General features: G+C 48.4%; 1 long non-coding RNA gene across 1 annotated transcript; it reads left to right on the top strand.

Moving 5' to 3' along the window:
- Nucleotides 1–1,716: 1,716 nt before the first annotated feature.
- On the top strand, nucleotides 1,717–4,374 carry LOC141373986 (uncharacterized). Its single transcript, XR_012380475.1, has 2 exons — nucleotides 1,717–2,478; nucleotides 3,436–4,374. It is a non-coding gene; the product is annotated as an uncharacterized lncRNA (long non-coding RNA).
- The last annotated feature ends 4,906 nt before the right edge of the window (nucleotides 4,375–9,280 follow it).

Genomic DNA, 9,280 nt, shown 5'->3' on the forward strand with positions numbered 1-9,280 from the left:
CTTCCCTAAGGCCCCAGTTGCCCCTAAATGACTAGCCGCTCCAGCCCTCCCCTAGACCTTCCCAAACTCTAGCAATTGGAAAGTTCAGGCCTGGGGGCGTCTGGGTGGCTCAGTCAGTTGCACTCCTGCCCTGATTTCTGCTCAGGTCATTATCTCAGGGTCCTGGGATAGAGCCCCATGAGACCCAGGGCAAGCTTCCTGCTCAGCAGGGAGTCTACTTGAGGGACACTCTCTCCCTTGCCCTCTGTCCCTCCCCCCGCTCTCTCTCTCAAATCAATCAATCTTTAAAAAAAAGTTAATGCTTGTTGAGGCAGGGGGCCTCCAAACCTCTCCAGCAAGCCTGTTCTGATTGTTTGGAACTAGTTATTGAATATGTTTAACGTTGCCCCTGCACCTGTCCTGGGGGGCACGGCTGGGGAGCAGGGCAGGAAAGGGAGGAAACTAGACTGAGCTGGTAAAGTGGTTAATATCCCATCCATTTCTTCTGCTGTCTCCCAACCTGGTTAATCCTCGGAGTCCTTCCCAACTTGCTAACTCTGGGCAGTCTGTTCTAGATCCACAATATGCAGAGCAGCCCTACAGTGGTGATGGTTGACACTGCTCCAGGATCATGGTTCCAACAACAGCTGGCTACCATACTCAACACATGGCCTCACTTCCTCCTTACTCTGCTCAAAGCATCGTCTTCCCCACTGTACAGATGAGGAAACGAGCTCAGAGAGGGGAGCATCAGGGAAGTACAAGGCCAGGAGTCAAATGCCCCGGGGCCATTTTAAGATCTTAAGCCCTGACCTTATGGCATCAATCACATGCACAGGAACCTCTCTCTACAGAGTAAATGCAACGACAGGTAACTATAGGCTTTGAGTTACAGCTGGCTGGTGAACAGTAATACTTTCAAGATATTATTAAACATCTATTCATTTCAATCTGGCAGCTCCCTTTTCCTATTTGAGAATAAGAATTGTTTTTCAGGACTCCGCCATTTTTATGAGTCCCATGGTGCTGCAATACTGAAAGGTTAGCACAGGCTGAAACCCTGGTCTTCTTAGGGCATGCCCAGCTCCTCCCCCTTCCCCTGCAATATGATCCCCGATCTACAGGCGAGCAAACCCTATACAGATTCCTCTGGGTGCAAATAACCAAGGACCGTGACTCACACCCACTGAGACAAAATAACGTGACTATTATTGGGACTTTACCATGCCAGTAACACCTGCCCAGGAAAACAAAAGGTGCAAATAACCTGACTCTCCCACTTCACAAAAATCCATTTAAAGCCGCACAACTTTCCGGGCGCCTGGGTGGCTCAGTCGGTTAAGCCTCTGCTTTCGGCTCAGGTCATAATCTCAAGATCCTGGGATCGAGCCCTGCGTGGGGCTCCCCGCTCAGCAGGGAGTCTGTTTCTGCTCCTCTCTCCCTCTGCCCCACCCCCCCACCCCTGGCTCGTGCTCTCTCAAATAAATAAATAAAACCTTAAAAAAAAACAAAAACGCACAACTTTCAACAGGTAGCATTAAACAAACAGTTGAAGCTCCAAGACTGAAACCCTCACCTCACTGGGACCACAAATCCTGAACTATTGTGCCTAACAATCCTCAACTACGTAGCCCAAAACTTACCCAATCCTAATTAAATCATGCATCCAAAAAGCCCTCCTGAAACTGGCCCCAAACCGCAATACCTGAGCGTGCCCTCCCACTTCCTCTCGACTCAGAACTCTCTCCCTGAACAAGACAAGCAACAGGTTGTTTCGACGCTGTCTGTTGTCAGCAGCTGACTCGGTGGCAGCCGCGCTGACGCGAACGTCCCTGTAGCGGGGAGCACTGCGTGCCAGCAAGGAAGAAAAGCGGCGTCTGCTGCAGAAAGCGAGGCCCAGCAGGGTGCAGTGCCTTGTCCACGGTCACGCGAACGGGCCTGCGCCCCGGGAGAAGAAGGCAACCCCCCGGCCCTGGCCTTCTCGCCCGCGGGCCCTGCCCTCATCCGCGCCCGCGCCCGCACGGGCGCCTGCAGCCTCCTTGCCTCATCCCCCGGGCGCCGCTGCCTCAGGGTGACTCAGGAGGAAGCTCTGGTCGCTCGTCCCTCCGCACTAATCCAGCCGGACTCAGGACCCGGGAAAACACAAGGCAACTCCGCGGTGACTAAGGGACTCCTAGCGACGGAGGACGCGCACTCGCACCGCCTCCCCAGCCGGCGGAAGTGCGGCCACCGCGCGGGGGGTGCCGGGAAGGCGGCCGACCTACTTCCGGCCGCGGAGGCTGCTGGGTAGGGGCTGTGAGCCCGGGACAGCCACGCGGGAGGCGGCGGGCGGAGGGCAAGGGGGACCCGGGCAGGAGTTGGAGGGAGGGAGCCCTCCCGAACTCGGAGCTGAGGCGTCTGCCCGGCGGCCGCGTGCCTCCGCTGCGCCAGGAGCTCCCCCAGCTCTTATCTGCCCCGGTTCAAGGAGTAGAGAGCGCAGCCGAGGGCGTGCTGGCACCGGTTAGTGTTGAGTCCCTAGAGCCCCCGGGTAAACCTTCAGAATTTTGCAAGTTGCCTGTCACATGTGCATGATCTTTAAAAAAGCCATTATTAAAAACAATTCTGTAGACCTACAACTAAATAAGTTACTTTAAAACAAAAAGCTCTCTTCCTAATTATTGTGCTACTTTTTACAATGCCCTATGTTCTAGAGATTTATTGTGTGTATTATGTCCGCACCGTGTGCTTGGGGACATTTACTTCCAACCCCACGTTCAGTGATCAGCCAGGAGGCGAACGTTCACACCGCAAGCTTCAAGGATAGGCTGGTCCGGAAACAACCCGGAGTGGGAAGTTGGGAGGACTGTTGTAAACGAAAAGTCCATTGGAATAAACCGGGCGTTCTAAATATGGGGGCTTCTCATTGGTTGGGCTCTGGCAGTCTCTCATTGGCTGGGCTGTTGCCAGGGCAGGAGGAAACCTTCCTCCTGCGGCGGGGTGGGGGGGGGGGCTAGTAAAGTAGCATCCACCCGCTGGGTGTGACTCCCTGTTGGGTCGACTGTTCCTGAGCGACAGGGCTGAGAGTGCCTCCTGACAGCATTCTAAAGGAGGTTTCCTTTTTTATCAATTTTCATAATAAAAATTGGCAGACTCTAGAAATCACCACAGCCCTACCCCACTCCCCCCACAGCTCGTTGTTAACCATTCCCCAGCACGCTACTTGAGTCAGACAATGGCCAGGGTAGACATTCAAGAAAATAAGGTCCAGGGCTTTTTTGGACCAGCATAGGGATGGAATCAGCCTCCTCTTTATTGAGGCCTCATGGAGGTCCTGACCATGGTGCTTAGTGCATGTTTGAGAAAGGGAGGGAAGAAAATTATGTGCTACCCTGGGCTGTCAGTTTACTTAAGGTCAGCTTGCCTAACCCTGACCCTGACTGTGACTCTCACCTGACCTTTATCTAATTGTCCCAACAGACTTCGCTGCACCCATGCAAGGCCTTGAATACCAACACTCAAAAGAATTTCGCTGGTGAATGTCAGCCAGGAAAGGATTTTGAATTGGGGTGATATAACCCAAACTTTGCTTTTGGGTGAGAATCAGGCCCGTATGGAGGAGAGGCTGAAGAGAAGAACGAACAGACACCAGGAGACCAGCCTGTTCTTTGGGGACTTTGTTCACTGTGTCGGACCTGTGGAGGGATGGGGCTGCAGAGATGAGCGTGAGACACAATGCGTGGCCCCAGGGAGTTCAATCTAATGGGGCGAGAGATAGTAAACAGACAATTACTACGACTGTGATAAGTGCATTGAAAAACGCAGATCAAAGTGCCAAGGGTGACTCATTCTTTCTGGAGGAGGCAAGGAAGCTGTAACCCAGCCCCGACAAGTGGGGCTTATAGGCAGAGGGAAGTTGTCAGAAGAAGGAAGAGGGTGGAGCTCGCAGGCTAACTGGCAAAAAGGCCCTTGTTTGCAGAGGGCCTAGGAGATTGGGCTGGAACAGAGAGGCTAAAGGGGGGCGGGGCACTGGAGATCGCTGGGGAGGCTGGGAGGGAATGCCCGGCTGTGGGGGGCAAGGAGCCAGGCCCCACAGAGTGGGGTCAGGTATATTCTCTATTATTCTCCAGCCATGAGCTCTGTATCTGCAGTGACACTCAACTTTTCACCTCTATCTCCCACCTTCCTTACGTGCTCCCACCAGAAAGGAATGCTGCTCGCAGCCTGACTCCATACCTGGTACCCCCTGATCTTATGCCCCAAACTCTCCTCAAACACATATATGCTCTCTTTCTTTCTCTCTCTCATTCATACACTCTATTTTGTAAATTTTACCCAAATTTATTGTCTAGTTGAATGTATGACTCAAAATCATTCCATAGGACAAATTAAAAAAAATAAAACTGCCTTTGAATAGCATTTGCATTTAAATATTTTAATCTGGGTGCCTGGGTGGCTCAGTCGGTTAAGCGTCTGCCTTCGGCTCGGGTCATGATCCCGGGGTCCTGGGATCGAGTCCCACATTGGGTTCCCTGCTCAGCAGGAGGTCTGCTTCTCCCTCTTCCTCTCCCCCCTGCTCGTGATCTCTCTCAGGCTCTCAAATAAATAAATAAAATCTTTAAAAAATAATGTTTTAATCTTTATGATATTTGCATTCTGTTTCTGTATTCTGGAGTTGTAAACACATTCTATATTTTCTTCCAATATGTTATAGTTTAGGGTTTCAAAAACATTTTTGTGAATGATCAAAAGTACAGAGATATTATATATTAGCTAGCTTTTTTCAATGATATTTACTGAATAATCATTTCATTCCCCACTGATTTGAAATGACACTGAAATAAAATATATCTGTGTGTATCTGTTAGGATACACACAATCTATACAGAAAGACCAGGGATACAGAAAAACTGTATGATCGCACTTATATGTGAAATCTGAAAAAGTCATATTCACAAGAGCAGAGTGGTGGTTGCTGGGGCTGTGGGGTGGGGGAAATGAAAAGACATTGGTCAAAGGGTACACACTTCTGATTATAAGATGAATAAGTTCTAGGGATCTAATGTATAGCCCAGTCACTCTAGTTGATAATAGTGTATTGTATGCTTAAAATTTGCTAAGAGATTGGGCACCTGGGTGGCTCAGTCTTTGGGCGTCTGCCTTCGGCTCAGGTCGTGATCCCAGGGTCCTGGGATCGAGCCCTGCATCAGGCTCCCTGCTTGGCAGGGGGCCTGCTTCTCCCTCTCCCACTCCCCATGCTTGTGTACCTGCTCTCGCTGTCTCTCTCTCTGTCAAATAAGTAAATAAAATATCTTTAAAAAAAATTTGCTAAGAGATTACACCTCAAGCGTTCTCACAACACACACACAAAAGGTTACTACAGCAGGTGATGGACATGTTAATTAACTTGATTGTGGTAATCATGTCACAATGTATACATATATGAAACCACATTGTACACCTCAAATATATACAATTTTTATTAATTATAACGTCAATAAAACTGGATGAATAAATAAACATAAATATTTATAAGAGAGAAAAAGAGGAAGGATGAACACACCAAATGGTTTAGCAAAAGTGAATCTATTTTACACACTTTGCAAGGTAAATTCATCAGCAGAGTGGTAGGTCCGGTAGCTCTGTCCCTGAGTAGGTCTTCTAGAGATATCAGAGAAAACAACTGCCCTTGTTTATGGAATCTGAGAAAATCTTGAGAATTGTGTGGTGGACATAGGTGACAGGTCACATGACATCTGCCATTATCCTGGTAGCACCTGCTCAGCTCACCCAGGTGTGAGTTGTACACCCATTTCCCTCATTAGAATTTCTCAACACCCCCCCCAAAAGAAAATCCCACAAGCTCTTAAAATACCCCATTTGACCATGAGGCTTTGGTCTTTTGTTGACACAGTGTGATTTGTTGGATGCCTGTTCAGGATAATGGTTTTTTGGCGATATCTAAGCACCCGAGTATCAAAAAGTGCAAAAAGGGGGCGCCTGGGTGGCTCAGTCGTTAAGTGTCTGCCTTTGGCTCGGGTCATGATCCCAGGGTCTTGAGATCCAGCCCCGCATCGGGCTCCCTGCTCGGCGGGAAGCCTGCTTCTCCCTCCCCCACTCCCCCTGCTTGTGTTCCTGCTCTCGCTATCTCTCTCTGTCAAATAAATAAATAAAATCTTAAAAAAAAAAAGTTAAAAAAAAGTGCAAAAAGTTTTGTCTGAGAACAATCACAAGTATTGTGAGAAACAGGTGGAGCATATTTTGTATTCGATGCTTTAGTCAAACAAGGCCTAACTAGAATAAGTGTCAAGGGTCAGATTGGTTAACTTTCTCAAGTGGCTTTTAAAAACTAATGGTTAGTTTTACCTCTTATCTGGGTCAGAGTCAGAGATAAATTACAGGTACACAATTTTTTTTAAAGATCTTATTTATTTATTTGAGAGAGACAGAGTGCACAGGAGCAGGGGAAGGGGCAGAGGGAGAGGAAGAAGCAGACTCCCCGCTGAGAGTGGAGTCCATGGGGCCTCGATACCAAGACCCTGGGATCATGACCTGAGCTAAAGGTAGGTAGATGATTTACTCACTGAGTCACCCAGGCGCCCCAGGTACACAATTCTTAAATAATTTTTAGCCAGAGTGGAAAGTCTTGTACAAACCAGTGAAATCCACAGTGTTGGGTGTCTTCTGAGAATTTAACACATAAAGCTCCTAATAAGGTATTGGTTACCTGGGAGTTTGGATTAAATGCATGAGATGCCCCGAATAACAAATGCAAAAAGTGTAAATTATTAGCTTTTCACAGTCTACATAAAGTTCTTGGTGTACCAATTCATGTAAAATGTACAAACTTTGTAGTTATGCAGGCTCATTTTCCTACCTTGTACTTTATAGTTGTCATATGCATTATATATCTACATGTTACAGACCCCAAAACATGGCTTTTGCTTTAAATGCTCCTGTATTTAAAAGAAATGAGGAGGAAAAAGCAGTATTTTATATTTACCTACATATTTTCCCTTTCCATGCTCCTTATTACTTTCTGAAGATCTGTGACTTCATCTGGGATCATTTTGCCTCTAGCCTGAGACCTTCCTTTGGCTTCTCTTGTAGCGTAAGGCCTACTGGCAATCCATTCTCTTAGTTTTCATTTATCTTAAATTTTGTTTTCCCTCTCATTCTTGGAGCATATTTTCATAGGATATGGGTTTTATGGGATTCTGGGTTGACAGGTATCACCACCCCCACCACCATCATCATTCTGATGGTGTTCCAACATGAAGATGTTCCACTGTCTTCTGGCCTCCCTTATTTTTCAGGAGAAGTCAGCACGTTGTACAAGCTTGAATGAAAGGAAGATTCCCAACTTTCTACAGATAAGAAACAGGTTGGCAGAGAAAACTATTCTACTACAGACATAACCCATTTCTTATGGAAAAGGACAGATGATTCAGAAACCAGAGCCCAAAGGCCAGAGGGTGGTATGGAGAGTCATGAGAAACCACTTCCAGGGACTCCAGGTGAGCCGCACTCCCTGTTCCCAGTCAGAGAAAGTAGCGACATGTGCCCAGCTGGATTTCAGAACTGCTATGGACCAGCGACTGCTACGTGTGGTTATGGATGATGGCTGCCCTGCCCCTCCCTCGCCGTATGTGTTGGGTGGGCAAGGTGAACTCTCGTTCCTAGTTCCTCAGATGGAGAGCAACAACACCCATGAAGGCTCCCCTGCACCTGAATATGATTTAGTGGACAAGCTGCTGGAGCTCAAGGCTGGCTGAGGCCAGAATGGGATGAGGCTTCGGGGGCCACTGGGCACGCCTTGCAGTGTACTTCCTGTGTTTGATTCCTTTCTTAATTTGACTCCCTGAAGTTAATGATTGCTTTTGTTGGTGGTGTTCATTTCTTCTGTACCTACCCACACTTTCCAGCTCCCCACAAGGTCAGTCCCATTAGGGACTACATCAGTTCCTTTTTCTCCTTGTCTGCTGCATCCCTCCTTGAGATGCCCATTTTCCTCCTCTCTGGGACATCCCTTTAGCTGTCATCCTTGGAATTCCGCTTGCCTTTCTTCTGGCTTGTACTCCCTGTCCTGGGTCTCATGTCTTCCTCTGCCTCAGTTTCCATCTTGTGTTGGTGGAGCACATCCTGAAAAGGCCGTGCAACAGCAGAGGGCATGATGGTGATGATGCTGGCATTCTTGTGGCTTGTGTTCCTGTGTCCCAGTGAGGGCTGCCCGCCCTCTCTGTTTGGGGCACAGCTGTCACTCCGGCACCCCCCTTCACCAGCATCCTAGAGGGTCCCTTCACCACTCTTCTGTGTTTGAGCTCTGTGTTCTGCAGCCCACATTTCCTAATTTTCTGTAGGAAAATTCTTCTGTAGTCAGAGAGCATCTTTCCTCCAGCAGCTTCCCAAGAACAGTGCATGGGTGCTAAGTTTTTTGAGATGTCCCATGTCTGAAAATGTCTTTATTTTACTCTCACGCTTACCGAGAGTGTGGTGGTTATTGCTTCCTACTGACCAGCACCTCTCCCTCTTTCCTCCTTTCTGTTAACAAACTCTGTCCTGGGGGCGCCTGGGTGACTCAGCCGGTTAAGCATTTGCCTTTGGCTCAGGTCATGATCTTGGGGTCCTGGGATCAACCCCATGTCAGGCTCTCTACTCAGTGGGGAGCCTTCTTCTCCCTCTCCCACTCCCCCTGCTTGTGCTCCCTCTCTTGCTATGTCTCTCTCTGTCAAATAAATAAATAAAATCTTAAAAAAAAAAATTCTGTCCTATGGCCACGTGGTGGCCGTTTGACCAGCCTGGACCGATCACACGGCCAGGGGCCAAGTTAAGCCACTTAATGTCCTATTCCTGGGACGGTTCATCTAAATGGGGCAGAAAAGGAGTTCTGGTCCTCTCAGCTGACATTCCTTAGGGGAAGACATTCTAGCTGGCAGCCACATTCCCAGCTCAGGGAGTCACCCTGGGCACTACAGAGAGAGGCAGAGCATCCTGGGGGTGAGAAGGAAGGTCGTCAGCACCACCCTGGGTCCTGCATCTCTTCCTTCAACTGGAGCATCGCAGAAAGGTCCCACATACTGGGTCCTGCCAACCCACCAAAGCTTCTGAGAACATCCCTTGGGGTCCATGTATCTAAGCTGGCTTCCTGTCCCCTGCTTTTGAAAGAAATCCGCATGATTACAGACCCGTTCCCAGCTGGTCACTGCTGAACATTTTACCACCTTTCTTTTGGATGCTGGAGGATGTTGCTGCTGTTATTACAAAACTTAAAATGTTTTCATCACTTTTATACTTACGAATTCTACTCATTGCCAAACTAGTTTTT

Source organism: Callorhinus ursinus, unplaced genomic scaffold (assembly GCF_003265705.2).
Source record: "Callorhinus ursinus isolate GAN/ISIS: 27379988/994484 unplaced genomic scaffold, GSC_fseal_2.0 scaffold13, whole genome shotgun sequence".
Classification (NCBI taxonomy): Eukaryota; Metazoa; Chordata; class Mammalia; order Carnivora; family Otariidae; genus Callorhinus; species Callorhinus ursinus.